The sequence below is a fragment of the Balaenoptera acutorostrata genome, chromosome 3 (genome assembly GCF_949987535.1).
Source record: "Balaenoptera acutorostrata chromosome 3, mBalAcu1.1, whole genome shotgun sequence".
In the NCBI taxonomy this organism is placed as follows: Eukaryota; Metazoa; Chordata; class Mammalia; order Artiodactyla; family Balaenopteridae; genus Balaenoptera; species Balaenoptera acutorostrata.
The window spans coordinates 15,258,554-15,277,208 of NC_080066.1; the positions used below are offsets into that span (position 1 = coordinate 15,258,554).

The window sequence follows — 18,655 nt, forward strand, 5'->3', positions numbered from 1 at the left end:
GAAATATATCCCTATCTATCTATCTATCTACATTTGAGTTCAATTTGCCTCTTGAAGTCTAGATTGTAATATCAATGCTTAAAAAAATAATATCTATAATTTTGTAGTGGCTTTTAGTATACATAAAGCTTTGTTTTCTTTAAAAATTTTTATTAGTTTTTCTTCATTATAAATCTGTGAACTCACCTGGAAGGGTCTGTTTCTAAGACTATACCAAGCCCAGGTCCTTATGTAGATTACCAACAATGTATTAGGAAATTCATTCCACTTTAAGAAATGAGTCTGGTCATAAAAGAGTGTTCTGCTTCCTTATTTCCTTCCTTTATTCTATATCAGATTTGTCAGGCATATAAAATATCAAATTACTAAATGCTAATTCTATTAGAGTTTTATGCAGCTCATGTGTACAAATGTTCTATGTCCCATTAAAGGCAGCAAAAAGGATTTTAAGAATTTGGGTGTGAAGCAATTTTCTGCTTCATAAAATACAGTTAGTGTCACCTTATGTTAACAGAAGCATTCTTGGATGTGTAGATTTTTCTTCAGATTTGTTTTTAATGAAACTGACTTAGTATTCCAGAGCACCCCTGTAACCCAGATCGAAAAAATATTTATAGCAAAAGCTATATAAGTATATGGAGAATGGATATCTAGACCTGAAATCTTCATGTTAATAGTTCAGAAGACCCATTAATTCAACATTCTCAAAATCTTCTTTATTATTCATTTTCAAACACTATTATATTAATTTGACCTGGTCCTTCATTTGTTGTTTGTCATTTCCTTAGGTGATAACTATTACAATCACCTCATTTATCCCAGTGTCACTGTTTACTTCATTAAACCCTTCAAAACCAGGCAGTCAATGCTTTCTTCCAAAATAATTTATTGTGAATACATATTTTACTTTTTCTTCTGATTAATCAACATATTTGTTATATGTTTTCCATTTGTCTGGCAAACTTTTCCTGTAAACAGCCAGATAGTAAATACTTCAGGCCTGTGGGTCTTGTGATCTCTGTTAGAGGAATTCCTTTTTGGAGAATAATTGAACTTAACCTAGGAATTCTAGCTATGCCTTAGATCCTGAACACACAAATGCAGTTAAAACTTAGACAATAGCAAGGATTTCCATAATGGTGTTAGGTAGGGTGACCATATAATTAACTTATAGGGCGAACCACTACACTTCTGAGAGAGAAAGAAATAGGGCATAGGGACAATAGGCCTAAAGCAGTCCCGTGGTGAGAAAACTGGGCATATGGCATTTAGGGCATGAATCTGATCCTTACACTTCACAGACATTTCTAGTTACAAATTCTGTGCTCAACTTTGGTAAGTCTTTCTAGTCAAGTTTTCTAGTATATTTATCTCCTACCATGTTCACTTTATTTTAGACAATCTAGGTTTATGCTTGCATACAAAAATTTAAGTCTCTGAAGTATTTTATGCCCCTTCCTCTGAAATATGACATAAAGGATTATTCTCTTTTGTCATAGACTGAGAATATAGGTCCATTTCAGCTCCATCTTCTGATATATGAGTACAAAACACACGCAAAAAGCAATACAGGACTAACTCTCCTATATGAAATAAACTCTTTATATGCCATTTTTGCTGCATGAAATCTTAATAGATAATTCACAAATCTTTTTTTCCCTTGAGAATTCTATGTGCTATTTTTATTACTTTCTCCAATTCACAGTTTTTACTTTTTTCATGAGGACTCTAGATTGCCAGTTATGCACTTTGCATGAATATAACCTCGATTATTATTAAACAAAACTTTATATGTATCTTTTACAACAAATCATTCAGATAAGTTTTCAGTAAAGGTTAGTGTAAATATGCTAATAAACCCCCTAAAGTAGGCAAGGGGAGGGACATCTGCTTTGGATTGCTCATCCAGTGCGTGAACATTCTTAGCAAGACCACATGTGCTAAGAGTAGGCACAGAAGCCTAATGGAGAAATTCCAACCCTAGCATTTATTTTTCCCTTCATCTCTCCAACCACCCATCTCTCAAAAATTTTTATTTTTTTAACATCTTTATTGGAGAATAATTGCTTTACAATGCTGTGTTAGTTTCTGCTTTATAACAAAGTGATTCAGCTATACATATACATATATCCCCATATCCCCTCCCTCTTGTGTCTCCCTCCCACCCTTCCTATCCCACCCCTCTAGGTGGACACAAAGCACCCAGCTGATCTCCCTGTGCCATGCAGCTGTTTCCCACTAGCTAGCTATTTTTTGGTAGTGTATATATGTCCATGCCACTCTCTCACTTCGTCCCAGCTTACCCTTCCCCCTCCCTGTGTCCTCAAGTCCATTCTCTACGTCTGAGTCTTTATTCCTGTCCTGCCTGCCCCTAGGTTCTTCAGAACCTTTTTTTTTTTTTTTTAGATTCCATATATATGTGTTAGCATATGGTATTTGTTTTTCTCTTTCTGACTTACTTCACTCTGTATGACAGTCTCTAGGTCCAGCCACCTCACTACAGATAACTCAAGTTTCGTTTCTTTTTTTTTTTTTTTTTTTTTTTTAAAGAAACATGTTGGCTCTTTAAATTTATTTTATTTATTTATTTATTTATTTATTTGGCTGTGTTGGGTCTTCGTTTCTGTGCGAGGGCTTTCTCTAGTTGCGGCGAGCGGGGGCCACTCTTCATCGCGGTGCGCGGGCCTCTCACTATCGCGGCCTCTCTTGTTGCGGAGCACAGGCTCCAGACGCGCAGGCTCAGTAGTTGTGGCTCACGGGCCCAGCTGCTCCACGGCATGTGGGGTCTTCCCAGACCAGGGCTCGAACCCGTGTCCCCTGCATTAGCAGGCAGATTCTCAACCACTGCGCCACCAGGGAAGCCCCTCATTTCTTTTTATGGCTGAGTAATATTCCATTGTATATATGTGCCACATCTTCTTTATCCATTCATCTGTTGATGGACACTTAGGTTGCTTCCATGTCCTGGCTATTGTAAATAGTGTTGCAATGAACATTGTGGTACATGACTCTTTTTGAATTATGGTTTTCTCAGGGTATATGCCCAGGAGTGGATTGCTGGGTCATATGGTAGTTCTAGTTTTAGCTTTTTAAGGAACCTCCATACTGTTCTCCATAGTGGCTGTATCAATTTACATTCCCACCAACAGAGCAAGAAGGTACCCTTTTCTCCACACCCTCTCCAGCATTTATTGTTGTAGATTTTTTGATGATGGCCATTCTGACCAGTGTGAGGTGATACCTCACTGTAGTTTTGATTTGCATTTCTCTAATTATTAGTGATGTTGAGCATCCTTTCATGTGTTTGTTGGCAATCTGTATCTGGAGAAAGGTCTGTTAAGGTCTTCTGCTCATTTTTGGATTGGGTTGTTTGTTTTTTGATATTGAGCTGCATAAGCCTGCTTGTAAATTTTGGAGATTAATCCTTTGTCAGTTGCTTCATTTGCAAATGTTTTCTCCCATTCTAAGGGTTGTCTTTTCATCTTGTTTATGGTTTCCTTTGCTGTGCAAAAGCTTTTAAGTTTCATTAGGTCCCATTTGTTTATTTTTGTTTTTATTTCCATTTTTCTAGGAGAGGGGTCAAAAAGGATCTTGCTGTGATTTATATCATGGAGTGTTCTGCCTATGTTTTTCTCTAAGAGTTTAATAGTGCCTGGCCTTACATTTAGGTCTCTAATCCATTTGAGTTTATTTTTGTGTATGCTGTTAGGTAGTATTCTAATTTCAGTCTTTTACATGTAGCTGTCCAGTTCTCCCAGCACCACTTATTGAAGAGGCTGTCTTTTCTCCATTGTATATTCTTGCCTCCTTTATCAAAAGTAAGGTGACCATATGTGTGAGGGTTTATCTCTGGGCTTTCTATCCTGTTCCACTGATATATATTTCTGTTTTTGTGCCAGTACCATACTGTCTTGATTACTGTAGCTTTGTAGTATAGTCTGAAGTCCAGGAGCCTGATTCCTCCAGCTCCATTTTTCTTTCTCAAGATTGCTTTGGCTATTCAGGATCCTTTTCGTTTCCATACAAATTGTGAAATTTTTTGTTCTAGTTGTGTGAAAAATGCTGGTCGTAGTTTGATAGGGATTGCACTGAATCTGTAAATTGCTTTGGGTAGTACAGACATTTTCACAATGTTGATTCTTCCAATCCAAGAACATGGTATATCTCTTCATCTGTTTGTATCATCTTTAATTTCTTTCATCAGTGTCTTATAGTTTTCTGTATACAGGTCTTTTGTCTCCTTAGGTAGGTTTATTCCCAGGTATTTTATTCTTTTTGTTGCAATGGCAAATGGGAGTGTTTCCTTAATTTCTCTTTCAGATTTTTCATCATTGGTGTATAGGAATGCAAGAGATTTCTGTGCATTAATTTTGTATCCTGCTACTTTACCAAATTCATTGAATAGCTCTAGTAGTTTTCTGGTAGCATCTTTAGGATTCTCTATGTATAGTATCATGTCATCTGCAAACAGTGCCAGCTTTACTTCTTCTTTCTGATTTGGATTCCTTTTATTTCTTTTTCTTCTCTGATTGCTGTGGCTAAAACTTCCAAAACTGTGTTGAAAAATAGTGGTAAGAGTAGGCAACCTTGTTTTGTTCCTGATATTAGTAGAAATGATTTCAATTCTTCACCATTGAGAACGATGTTGGCTGGGGGTTTGTCATATATGGCCTTTATTATGTTGAGGTAAGTTCCCTCCATGCCTACTTTCTGGAGGCTTTTTATCATAAATCGGTGTTGAATTTTGTCGAAAGCTTTTTCTGCATCTATTGAGATGATCATATGGTTTTTCTCCTTCAATTTGTTAATAATATGGTTTATCACATTGACTGATTTGTGTATATTGAAGAATCCTTGCATTCCTGGGATAAACACCACTTGATCATGGTGTATGATCCTTTTAATATGCTGTTGGATTCTGTTTGCTAGTATTTTGTTGAGGATTTTTGCATCTATGTTCATCAGTGATATTGGTCTGTTGTTTTGTTTCCAGTAGAATTTCAATTCTATTGGTTTGAGTCTTCTCCCTTTTTTTCTTTATGAGTCTGCCTAGTGGTTTATCAATTTTGTTTATCTTCTCAAAGAACCAGCTTTTAGTTTTATTGATCTTTGCTATTGTTTCCTTCATTTCTTTTTCATTTATTTCTGATCTGATCTTTATGATTTCTTTCCTTCTGCTAACTTTGGGTTTTGTTTGTTCTTCTTTCTCTAATTGCTTTAGGTGTAAGGTTAGGTTGTTTATTTGAGATGTTTCATGTTTCTTGAGGTAGGATTGTATTGCTATAAACTTCCCTCTTAGAACTGCTTTTCCTGCATTCCATAGGTTTGGGGTCATCGTGTTTTCATTGTCATTTGTCTCTAGGTATTTTTTGATTTCCTCTTTGATTTCTTCAGTGATTGCTTGGTTATTTAGTAGTGTATTGTTTAGCCTCCATGTGTTTGTATTTTTTACAGTTTTTTCCCTGTAATTGATATCTAGTCTCATAGCGTTGTGGTTGGAAAAGATACTTGATATGATGTCAATTTTCTTAAATTTACCAAGGCTTGATTTGTGACCCAAGATATGATGTATTCTGGAGAATGTTCCATGAGCACTTGAGAAGAAAGTGTAATCTGCTGTTTTTGGATGGAATGTCCTATAAATATCAATTAAATCTATCTGGTCTATTGTGTCATTTAAAGCTTCTGTTTCCTTATTCATTTTCATTTTGGATGATCTGTCCATTGGTGTAAGTGAGGTGTTAAAGTCCCCCACTATTATTGTGTTACTGTCGATTTCCTCTTTTATAGCTGTTAGCAGTTGCCTATGTATTGAGGTGCTCCTATGTTGGGTGCATATATATTTATAATTGTTATATCTTCTTCTTGGATTGATCCCTTGATCATTATGTAGTGTCCTTCCTTGTCTCTTGTAACAGTCTTTATTTTAAAGTCTATTTTATCTGATATGAGTATTGCTACTCCAGCTTTCTTTTGATTTCCATTTGCATGGAACCTCTTTTTCCATCCCCTCACTTTCAGTCTGTATGTGTCCCTAGGTCTGAAGTGGGTCCCTTGTAGACAGCATATATATGCGTCTGTTTTGTGTGTCCATTCAGCCAGTCTATGTCTTTTGGTTGGGGCATTTAGTCCATTTATATTTAAGGTAATTATCAATATGTATGTTCCTATTACAGTTTTCTTAATTGTTTTGGGTTTGTTATTGTAGGTCTTTTCCTTCTCTTGTGTTTCCTGCCTAGAGAAGTTCCTTTAGCATTTGTTGTAAAGCTGGTTTGGTGGTGCTGAATTCTCTTAGCTTTTGCTTGTCTGTAAAGGTTTTAATTTCTCTGTCGAATCTGAATGAGATCCTTGCTTGGTAAAGTAATCTTGGTTGTAGGTTTTTCCCTTTCATCACTTTAAATATGTCCTGTCACTTCCTTTTGGCTTGCAGACTTTCTGCTGAAACATCAGCTGTTAACCTATGGGGATTCCCTTGTATGTAATTTTTTGCTTTTCCCTTGCTGCTTTCAATATTCTTTCTTTGTATTTAATTTTTGATTGTTTAATTAATACATGACTTGGTGTGTTTCTCCTTGGATTTATCCTATATGGGACGCTCTGCACTTCCTGGACTTGATTGACTATTTCTTTTCCCATGTTAGGGAAGTTTTCAACCCCAATCTCTTTAAATATTTTCCCAGTCCCTTTCTTTTTCTCTTCTACCTCTGGGACCCCTATAATTAAAATGTTGGCACATTTAATGTTGTCCTAGAGGTCTCTGAGAGTGTTCTCAATTCTTTTCATTCTTTTTTCTTTATTCTGCTCTGTGGTAGTTATTTCCACTATTTTATCTTCCAGGTCACTTATCCGTTCTTCTGCCTCAGTTATTCTGCTATTGATTCCTTCTAGAGAATTTTAAATTTCATTTATTGTGTTGTTCATCATTGTTTGTTTGCTCTTTAGTTCTTCTAGGTCCTTGTTAAATGTTTCTTGTATTTTCTCCATTCTATTTCCAAGATTTTGGATTATCTTTACTATCATTACTCTGAATTCTTTTTCAGGTAGACTATTTCCTTTTCATGTGTTTGGTCTGGTGGGTTTTTACCTTGCTCCTTCATCTGCTGTGTATTTCTCTGTCTTCTCATTTTGCTTAACTTACTGTGTTTGGGGTCTCCTTTTCACAGGCTGCAGGTTTGTAGTTCCCGTTGTTTTTGGTGTCTGCCCCCAGTGGGTAAGGTTGGTTGAAAGGGTTGTGTAGGCTTCCTGGTGGAGGGGACTGGTGCCTGTGTTCTGGTGGATGAGGCTGGATCTTGTCTTTCTGGTGGGCAGGACCATGTCTTGTAGTGTGTTTGGGGGTGTCTTTGACCTTATTATGATTTTAGGCAGCCTCTCTGCTAATGGATGGGGTTGTGTTCCTGTCTTGCTAGTTGTTTGTCATAGGGTGTCCAGCACTGTATCTTGCTGGTTGTTGAGTGGAGCTGGGTCTTAGCGTTGAGATGGAGATCCCTGGGAGAGCTTTCGCTGTTTGATATTACATGGAGCCGGGAGGTCTCTGGTGGACCAATGTCCTGAACTTGGCTCTCCCACCTCAGAGTCTCAGGCCTGACACCCGGCCGGAGCACCAAGACCCTGTCAGCCACATGGCTCAGAAGAAATGGGAGAAAAAAAAAATAAAGAAAGAAAAAATAAAGTAAAATAAAATAAAGTTATTAAAATAAAAAATTTAAAAAATTATTATAAATAAAAAAGTAATAAAAAAGAAAGAAAGAAAGAAGAGAGCAACAAATCCTAAAGACAAATCCACCAATGATAACAAGCACTAAAAACTATATCAAAAAAAAAAACAAAAAAAAACGGGCAGACAGAACCTTAGGACAAATGGTAAATGCAAAGCTATACAGACAAAATCACACAAAGAAGCATACACATACACACTCACAAAAAGAGAAAAAGGAAAAAAAAAAAATATATATATATAAAAAGGAAGAGAGCAACCAAATCAATAAACAAATCTACCAATGATAATAAGCTGTAAATACTAAACTAAGATAAACATAAAACCAGAAACAAATTAGATTCAGAAATCAAACCCCAAGTCTACAGTTGCTCCCAAATTCCACAGCCTCAATTTTGGCATGATTCGTTGTCTATTCAGGTATTCCACAGATGCAGGGTACATCAAGTTGATTGTGGAGATTTAATCTGCTGCTCCTGAGGTTGCTGGGAGAGATTTCCCTTTCTCTTCTTTGTTTGCACAGCTCCCAGGGTTCAGCTTTGGATCTGGCCCCGCCTCTGCTTGTAGGTCGCCTGAGGGCATCTGTTCTTCGCCCAGACAGGACGGGGTTAAAGAAGCAGCTGATTCGGGGGCTCTGGCTCACTCAGGTCAGGGGGAGGGAGGGGTATGGAATGTGGGGCGAGCCTGCGGCGGCAGAGACCACCATGACGTTGCAAGAGCTTGAGGCGGGCCGTGTGTTCTCCAGGGGAAGTCGTCCCTGGATCACGGGACCCTGGCAGTGGCGGGCTGCACAGGCTCCCGGGGTTGGGGGAAGGTGTGGATAGTGACCTGTGCTTGCACACAGGCCTCTTGGTGGCTGCAGCAGCAGCCTTAGCGTCTCATGCCCGTCTCTGGTGTCCGTGCTGATAGCCGTGGCTCACACCCATCGCTGGAGCTCGTTTAGGCAGTGCTGTGAATCCCCTCTCCTCAAGCACCCCAAAACAATGGTCTCTTGCCTCTTAGGCAGTTCCAGGCTTTTCCCCAGACTCCCTTCTGGCTAGCTGTGGTGCACTAGCCCCCTTCAGGCTGTGTTCACACCCCTAAATTTTTATTTTAAATCCTGGCTCCACTGTTTCCTAGTGTTGGGACCTTGGCTAAGCTTCTCAACCTTCCTAATTCTCATTTACTTAATCTGTGAAACAGGGATCTTAACACTTACCTCTTAATGTGATTGCAAAGATTGAATGAGATAATAGAATTAAAAGACTTTAGTGGAAGTAAAGGCTTTCCTGTGATGCCTGGCACATGGTAAGTATAGAATAAAAGGTAGGTACTATAATTATGTTAAGCACCTCCAAAGGTGAGGCATGCTTACCCTTAAAACAACCCCCTTGTCCTTTCTTTCAAAGTGCATGCAATTTAGCAGCAGTAGCAGCAGCAGGAAATCTGGGCAAGGATAAAATAAACTTGTGTGCTAGCAGAGTGAGGAGGAGAGAGAAATTAATTTTGATCAGAGCAAATGTCAATACAGAGGTCTTCTCTAGTGGTCGAAAGACATTATTTTAGGAATATAAAATCTGTGTATTTTTAGGAGGGTCTATCATTAGAAATTAATGCAGACAAGATCATGATACATGGAGAGAATAGCTCCCCCTTGACTATGAATTGTCATTGAAGGGAAAATTCTAGAGCTGGGAGAAAGAAAATGTTGCCCTCTAGGAAGGAGAAAAAGATGAGCGTCACTAATCCAGAATCAGCCAACCCATTTTATAATGATCCAGAAAAGGAAAATTTGAATGCTAGTCTTTGTTCAACCAATAAATCATTTTTATCTTGAAATATCTTCTTCTTTGTTTTCCCTAATAAAGTATACTAGCTTGGTCAGATTGCCTTACAATCATATAAAAAGATACATCTCTAGAATAACACTATTTAGATGTTCTTAGAGCTAAAGAAACAACAGGATTGTTGCATGCATTGTTGAATTACTGCATTTCCTGAACTTTTCCATGAATGACAAAATTCCTACCATAAAATTTCCCTCCAAACTCTGGGTAGGGAAAGATTGTATCTCTGACTCAAAACTTGAGAGAGAATAAATTCTTTAGCATTTAGAACATTTCATAAAAATCTTTAGTAGTATGTTCATACCAAGACATATGAAACAATCATATTTCAGCTTTTCTCAGAGACAGATTTTAGCAGAAATCAAAAAATCAGAAACTATCCCAATGACATTTTAATCATTTTCTTATGTTAAGTGTTGAAAGAGCTGGCTTGAGTTGGAATATATTGAATTTTGAATGTTTTTCTATATCTTGACATTAGATTTCCAGCAAAACAAATAATTAAACCAAACTACTTTCATTAAATGTTTTCTTCTTACCGCAATATCAGAATTTTCATTATAAGACTGTTAATCTGAGGTTCACCTCCTACTCAATAGTCATGTCAATTTCTTTTACAGGGAAGCCAACTGTGAACTTTGGTTTTTGCTTTTAAATTTTGATTTCCTTGTCTTTTAAGGATCATATTTTTTCCATAATAATTTAGCACCTCCTGTTTTTAAATTGAGAAATTCAATTTCATTCTTGGACAATTAAATTTTAATTATTTCCAGGGGAACTCATTAGTGCATTAGTACAAGCCAGCTAAGGGAATGGAATATGTAATTTAGTACTAAAATGCTCCATTTTTGCTACTCCATATATGTTAGCTAGATTGCATTTGTTGAAGTTTAGTTTTCTAAATTACAACCAAATAAAATGCAGCCACCACAGCTGGTTAACACCTAAGCAAAATTTTAAAATCACTTGGATGATCTTGAAAAAGCAGCTATAAACAGATGTAATGCTAAATAATTCTACAGCTCTTATCTCTAGTTTGCCAAATAGTGCTCAGATGGAATGCAAACACAGCATTCACTGACTGGAAAATCAAAGATGACTTTAAAGATGCCTTGATATTTCAGGGGGGCCTTGGTTAACAGGAGACTTGGCTCAAGCACCTACCTGTTGCTTTAGAGTTTGGAAAAAAGAAAGCTGGTTTCCATTCTGTATTCATAGCCGTCCGGAGAGACTGGCAGATGGCCAGTGGCAAAAAGGAGACAGAAACCAAAATGCAAAATAGACGATAGATAGATCGATAGACAGATATACATAATAGATAAAAATAACACAGTTCAGTATCTTTTTTTTTTTTTCAAAAAAAGTAAAGAATTACACGCATTTTATATCCAAAAGGCTAATAAATCTAATGCTGTCTCTTCAGGGGAAAGAAACGTAGCCCATACATTCAGCATTGATAATTTTCTGTTCCTGAAAGGTTCTTTAACTTTAGAATTTTCTGAAAGAGTATCCAAATTCTCCTAATACACTTTAACATATATTTCCTTTCATTTAGGAATATATATATGTTTATTGATTGATTCAGTGTAGGTAATATGTACATATGGTGAAAATTCAAACTCTATAAAAGGGAATCTGATGAAATGATATTCTCTCTTTATGTCAATTTCCAATTCATGGCAGTTTCCCCAAAGGTGAAATTAGCTGCTACTAGTATCTTATATATCTTTTCAAAAGTATTCTCTATATTGGAATATACTTCAAAATGCTTTTACGTAATGTATAAAATAGCATCACACCTCATTATACTATTATAATTAATTCACACACAAAAATTCATACATTTGTTAAAGCTGGGCTTGGAATGCTCAGAAGAAAATAAAAATAGACTTTAATTCTGTATTCTTAAAAGACAAATGTGTTTATGCTATATTTCAGGACAAGCTAATTAAGAGAAATACTATGATTCTTTATTTAAATTTGAAGGATTATAAAGGGCCTAGCACTAAAATAAGTTCCAAATTCAATTCACCACTTATAAGCATTGCATGTCAAAAACAATTATCTTGGCTGTATGATATTTCTAGAAGCACCTCAGCTCCTTTAGAACAGTGAATTTCTATTGTGGTAGCAGTATTTTAATAAAAATTCAGAAATCAAAGATGTTCCAACAAATTTAACTAGCTAACAATGTTCCAACATCATCTGATTTATTTATTTTATACGCTATACTTATCCAAACATTTCTTGCTTTCTTTTATCATGATCTATTTCATTAACTCCTGATAGATTTTAACAACAAATATTTTTATCTTCAGAACTTTTTTTTGTAGTATTTCTCTATTCCAAATTAAGAATAAATGTTTCCACACAATTTTGGCCTAAGCACTGCAGGCTTACAGGACTTTCAGCCCACACGTTGCAAGAGCAGCAGTTCCACTGTGCCCGCCTCAGATTACCCCGGGATCCCCTGAGGAGGTTTGTTAAAAAGTTAAATCCCTGGGCTCCACTCTGGACCTACTGAATATGAATCCCTTGGAGGGTTTCAGAGACATCTGCATTTTAACAAGCTTCAGCAGTAATTCTTCACTGTACTAATATGTGAGAACTACCGAACTTATGGCCACTCAGATGTAAAGAACATAAGAAGCAAATATATCTTGATGACATATGGATTTCACATTTTAGCATATGCAGTCAAAGAGCTTTATTGATTTGTACAAGATTAGTCAGTTAATCGTTGGCTGTACCACTAGGCATTCAGACATCCAATCGAATCTACCTCAGACAACAAAACATGGCCTCCTCTCTAGTTTCAATTTTGGGGAATTTTGATTCCTTTTGAATAACTCAGGAATGCTTCTTCCATCCTGGGCCCCTCTTGAACCTTGGCTGGCTAGTACTCCCTGACACAGGAAGTCCAGGTGGTCACCAGTTTCAGATCTATGGGCAATTTATCCACTGTTGCTGAGTGTATATAATTAACGTCTAACGTCTCCTTGATGCCTTCAATCAGAAATGACAGCAATTGTCTTCTTCCTGTCTATCATGACTAGGCAGAGTGATAACAAAGCATTCCAATTAATTTTTCTTCAATTAAATAATTTTGTTGGATCTGATAGTTCAGCAAGGACATATTTTCTACCAAAGACAAAAGTAGATTTTGTTAGTTATGAATAGCTTCATATTTTATATTTAAACCTGACATTCAATTTATATACTGAAAACAGTAACATTTTCAGCAATCAAAATATTACTAATCAGTAATTCTGTTAAGCAGATGGAGGTGATTTCAACTTGAAAGTCAGCATGTTGGAACATAGATCAATAAAAGTTTATTTAAAATTCTTAGAGCTTGTTGAATTCTAAATGTCCATCTGAAATTAGGTGCGTTTCCAAGCAGAACTTTATTTTACCCCAATCCACTGAAAGAAGCCTAAGGTTATAATTAATTTTGGATCAGGGCTCCTAGATTTCTCAAATGGCTTCTATTTGATTATTAGGTCTGGACTCCACACCTTATCAGTAAAGCTAACAAGTTTCCTTATGTGAAAGAATCATATAAATGTATAATTTACAAGCAGCTTCAAATGTGAATTTATTAGACCATATATGGCTTGTCACTCAACAATTGTAGGTTCCGGATCCTCTCCTTCAATCTTAAAATCTTGGACTAAATTAAGTCTTACTGTTAAATTAGACCAACTTTATACGACTTTGTATGGCCTTCTCAGGATTTCAGTGGAGTTGCACCTTACTTCAGGGCTAGATATTGAGGTGGGTAAGTAGGTAAAAATCATACTCAGTCAAAATATGCTTGGAATTCCCTTAGTACAGCCCTCTCAGAAGCCTGATACTCTGTCCCTTAATAAAACCAGTTCTTCCTCCAATGTCAGAATGGACTGTGGGGTGTGGGGTTTTTGTTGATGAAGTGGTTGGCTTGCTTTCCAGACCACGTGATATGAAAAATACCCACTGTTTCTTTAAATACTAGAGTCACACTCAATGCTGCAAATGTTCCCATGTTAAGGGGTATAGAGGATCAAGACCAAAGGAGAAAGATATATTCCAGTCACTTGGGTGCTGTTTTTCAGAAGCATAAGATTACTGATTGGGGAAAAGTTGGATCAGTGCACTACTTAAATTTGTTCTCTCCAACTCTCTTTTTTCTCCCAAACTTAGGTAGTTTAATTTCTGTAGGCTAAATGAGAATATAATAATATAAGCACATTCTCTTTTAAAAATTAGCTGTGCCTTTATATCCTTAATTAATTTAGGTTGATAATACATTTCATATTGTTAATGAATTATTAGCCAATATTTCTGACTTTATGTATTTTCAAAAATTTTGAAATATATTGCATGTGATACTTTCTTTCTATTTCTCTTCTTGCTACTGCAAAGAAATCCAATTCATTCAGTGGCAAATAACAGGCAGTGCCAGAGGATGCTCAGGGAGATGCAGTAGAAATAACAGGTTAAAAAAAATAAGAGAGCAGTTGTTCAGAAACACCTCTCCCTCATCTCATATTTTTTCTTAAGTAAATATGTTATAGTACTCTTCTGTAGATCCATGTGTTTACCATTAGTAGAGGTCTGCCTAGTCTATTTATTCTTTTGATGGGTGGAATCATACACTATATTTATTCCCAAATTTTTACCAGTACCAGTCTTATGACTTTGATTGGAATTAGGTAAATATATGGTGGAAAACTCTTTTAAAATGAGGCACCAAGAGACTGACTCCCCAGTGTTCAACATGCTTAATGACAATGTTGACATCATTTAATGTCAATATCAGGCATCAGCTTAATTCTTTCTATAGCCATTTGGTTGACACTGAGAAAGTCAATGGAGGGTAACAGCCAAAGTGAGCAATTAGAATTCTCAAGAAAGTGGACATTTCTGGCCTCAATTATTGGATGGTTCAGTCCAAGCTGTCTGTGTTGGAGTCCTGTGTCAGGTCAGGCACGGTGTTGGGTGCTTACTAAAATGAGTAAGACTCAGACTGTGTTTCTACCCTTGAAATAATTTATGTTCTTTTATGTCCCCTTTGTTGATTCCTTCTTTTGTCTTCAACTCCATGTGGCAAAATTCAAATCATAGGAAAGAGTACGTGATGAAAAGCAATACTCATTCTCCTGCCTGTCCCTGTTCACAATCGTTTCCCTAGAGACAAATATTGTTATCAGTCTCTTATGTATCTTTTCCGAGGTATCCTCTGTCTACAGAAACATACATGTATACAAATACTTTAAAATAATTTTATGTAATGGAAAACTAGCATCATACCTCATTATGCCATGCCATAGGCTGCTTCCTGGGATCTCTTCTATTTTCAATTTACACTTTCTCCACAGCTGATCTCATTCAGTCCACTGAATTTAAACACTATCTATATGATAATGACTCTCCAATCTGAACTTCTGGCCATAACCTTTTCCTGGAATATGTGGCTCATATATCCCCACCTATACAGCATTTCCACTTGGAGGTCTGATAGGCATCTCAAACTGAACTAGTCCCCAATGAAACTCTTTATTTCTTCCCACCCTAGTCTCTATTTCGTATGTCATCTTACCTATCTCAAAAAACAAGTGCCAGCACCCACCAAATTGCCCAAACAAAAATTTAAGAAGAAGTATCCTGGATTCATATAGTTCCCTTTTCCTTCATTTCTAATCCACTAAGTAATCTGTCTCGCTTTGAAATGCTCTTTGCTTTCACTTTGGTGTAGCTGGTTCCCAGTTGTTCAGATCTAAGTTTAACCGTCACTTTTCCCAAGAAGCCTTTCCTGGCCACTCAGATCAGAGCAACTACTGGCTCTCCAAACTCAACAGATCATTCATTATCAACAGTCTTCTTTGTTTAATTATCAATTCATTTATTTTCCAGCTTAATATGCTTAACTCAGCTCCATGAGAACTCTGGCTTTGATTAATGCCTGGTTATTGTTCTAACTACTTCAGCGCTTAGACTAGTGCTTGCTGTTCAGATAAATGTGGAAAGTATTCAATAAATTTTTAAGTAAATGAATGAGTGAATGAATGTTTTAATAGCCAAAATATATTTTCAATTAAAAAATAAACTTTTGGAGGGTGAAGGCTGATGAAACCAAGGTCTCTTCAAAAAGACAAGGTTGGGGCTTCCCTGGTGGCGCAGTGGTTGAGAGTCTGCCTGCCAATGCAGGGCACACGGGTTCGGGCCCTGGTCTGGGAGGATCCCACATGCCGCGGAGCGGCTGGGCCCGTGAGCCACAATTACTGAGCCTGCGCGTCTGGAGCCTGTGCTCCGCAACAAGAGAGGCCGCGACAGTGAGAGGCCCGCGCACCGCGATGAAGAGTGGCCCCCGCTTGCCACAACTAGAGAAAGCCCTCGCACAGAAACGAAGACCCAACACAGCCATAAATAAATAAATAAAAAAAAAAAAAAAAAAAAAAAGACAAGGTTGTCTAGCATGAAACCAACAAGTAAACTCCTGTTATTCCTATCGATTTTGCTATATTTTCCCTTATAATGTTCGATTTATTTCTTTTGCCGTAGCACTCACCACTGTTAACTTTATTTCCTGCATATCTATTTGCTTAAACCCTATCTCCCCATACTAAACATGTAAGCTCTATGAGGGAAGTGATTTTTCTCTCTTTCGTTCACCACTGAATTCACAATCCAGGATAGTAACTTAAACACAGAGATACTAAAAAAATTTTGTTGAATGATTGAAGATAAAAGGTGTAGTTGAAAGTGGTTGATTCAGGTCCTCTCAGCTTTCAGTGAAGAAACAAAAGCACTCTTACCTAGAAGTAATGGCCACCTGTCCCAAGAAAACATTTTTGATCATGGATCTCATTACATGTTCCTATAACTCAAATTCCTTTAGACCTTGGATAAGCCATTACAAATATTTTGCCTTAGTTTTGGCTCGCTGAAAACTGGGAATTAAAGGAAATAAACAAACCAATTAAAATTATCTTATCTTTCTAGAGGAAGCCCAACTTGAGAATTCAATAATCACCACCAACTGATTATCATTCAGGGATAAGCAAGCACAAAGGAGAAGGTAAGAAGGATGGAAGAAAACAATCTGAGAGGCAATTTTTGCGCTGCTTAGGATAAGACGTCTCTTGTTTTATTGAATTTGTCAATAAAAGCTCTAAAGTCTGGGGAAATGCTTCTGGGCAGCAAAAGCAAAGTTTTGATGCTCATAGGCCTACGGAGAAATTAATAAAATGCAGTGGGGAAATTAAGTTGAACAAAAGTGCAATGAGCCATAGTTAAACCAATTAATTAAGCAGGTTTTGATATGTATATAACTGGGTTGCTGAAGAATTAAAAATAAATCCAAGATTTTAAACCAGTGTTTGGTATGCAACAAAACACCAAATGGTAACAGGCAGAAAATTCGAAGTTTTTCTTAATAGTGTTCTCTGATAAATTCTGTCCTCATTCATATGCATCACCACCTTTCTTTCTTCCGTTAATCTTAAAAAAAACCCAACCTATGCTTTCAGTAATATACAGAAGTCTTGTGCTTTGCTTGATTCTCTTCTACATGCTTTTTACGCCAAGTTCAAAACCATGCAATTTTCTTGCACCCACAATTATAGAAATATTTATTTTTTTCAGTAGTATGTCTACTGTTTTTCAGGAAGCAGCTAAGATTAAGTTGCTTAGTGCACCTGCAGCCTGGTGGGTGTGAGGCATCAAAAAGGCAGGCCAGGAAGCACACAGATCGAGTTTCAATTCCAAACTTATCCCTTAAGAGCTCTGAAACCCTGCACAAATAACTGAAGCCTCAGTTTCCTCCTCTATAAAAATGTTATGTGAATTAAATGTATTTGAAAACTCCTGGAACAATGTCTGGCAGAGAAAACTCTCAATAAAATGGGAGCATTGACAGTATAAAGCAGTTTGCAACTTGTGGATGTGTTTCGATTGTCAAAATTGCTTGTTTGGAACTTTAAACATATATTTCCACCAAAAATATTTTTAAAAAATAATGAAATGGTTAGTGGAAGGTAGGTTTCTAGACTAGTGTCCCAAACCTTCATTTATAATGACATTGTTTCAGTCGAGATTGTCTGAATAGTACTCTAGCTGGGGTAGCTAACTCGTCCTGGTTTTCCCTCAACTTTCCTGGTTTCAGCTCCGAAAGTCCCTCATCCTGGGAGACCCTTCATTCCCAGACAAATCAAATCATGATTCCTTCCTTTGGAACCTAGCCATCATTCATTCACTCGTTCATTTTTCTGCAGTATCAGGTACATTCTTAGGCTGTAGAGATGTAAGGACAATTCACCTTTAATAAACCCAGAGCCTAGCAGAGGAGACAGAAAAGTGACAAATGTCCGTAAGCCTCGAGCTAAATGCTAATGATGGAGGTTGGCGCAGGATGCCGAGAACCACAGGGGTTGGGTGCCTCACACAGACTCATGGTTCAGGGAACGTTCTCACAGGAGATGACCACTGAACTGGAACTTCAATTAGATACATACCCCAAACCAGGACCTTTTACTTAATTCTTTTGGGTGTTTTTCATGTCTCAGATCAGTGTTACTAAAATATATCTATTAAAATGCCACCTCTTTAGATTCATTTTGGTCATTATCTGAACAGATTTTGACTAACTTCTGATATGCATGTAATTTGTGACATGTCAGCAGTATTTGAATATAAATGACTACAAATCCTTAATTTTATAGCAGTTCTTCCCACTCTGGAGATATAGCCAAGTTAAAAATCTACTTTTAAGAATGGTGATCGCCTGCTTGCTTTTTCATTATTTGAAAGTCGTTTCACAAAGGAAATTATTGGAACAACATGTTAAATTGAAAATAAAACAGCAGTTATAGTAAATAATATTGCTCTATCTGAAATATTGTAGTGGTTGTCCCAAAGTTAGCAAGTCACACATGCTTCCCATAGCTTGTTATCAAGGAATTGGCATTCTATTCTTTATACTTCAATAACTTTTAAAGTAGTCCTGAACATGTCCCTATCTTTACAGCAAAGGCTGCAGCAAGATGATAAGACACCGGCTTCTTATACAACAGAAAGCTCTGCTGGAACGTGCACGAACTTGAAGACTCAGTTCTCCTAGAGGAAGAGCAGATTT

The 18,655-nt window shown here is 36.9% G+C and overlaps 1 protein-coding gene across 4 annotated transcripts in view; it reads right to left on the reverse strand.

The window, feature by feature from the left end:
- Positions 1 to 18,655, reverse strand: part of PLXDC2 (plexin domain containing 2) — a 429,167-nt gene that overhangs the window by 94,751 nt on the left and 315,761 nt on the right. The gene's annotated exons all lie outside the window — the stretch shown is intronic.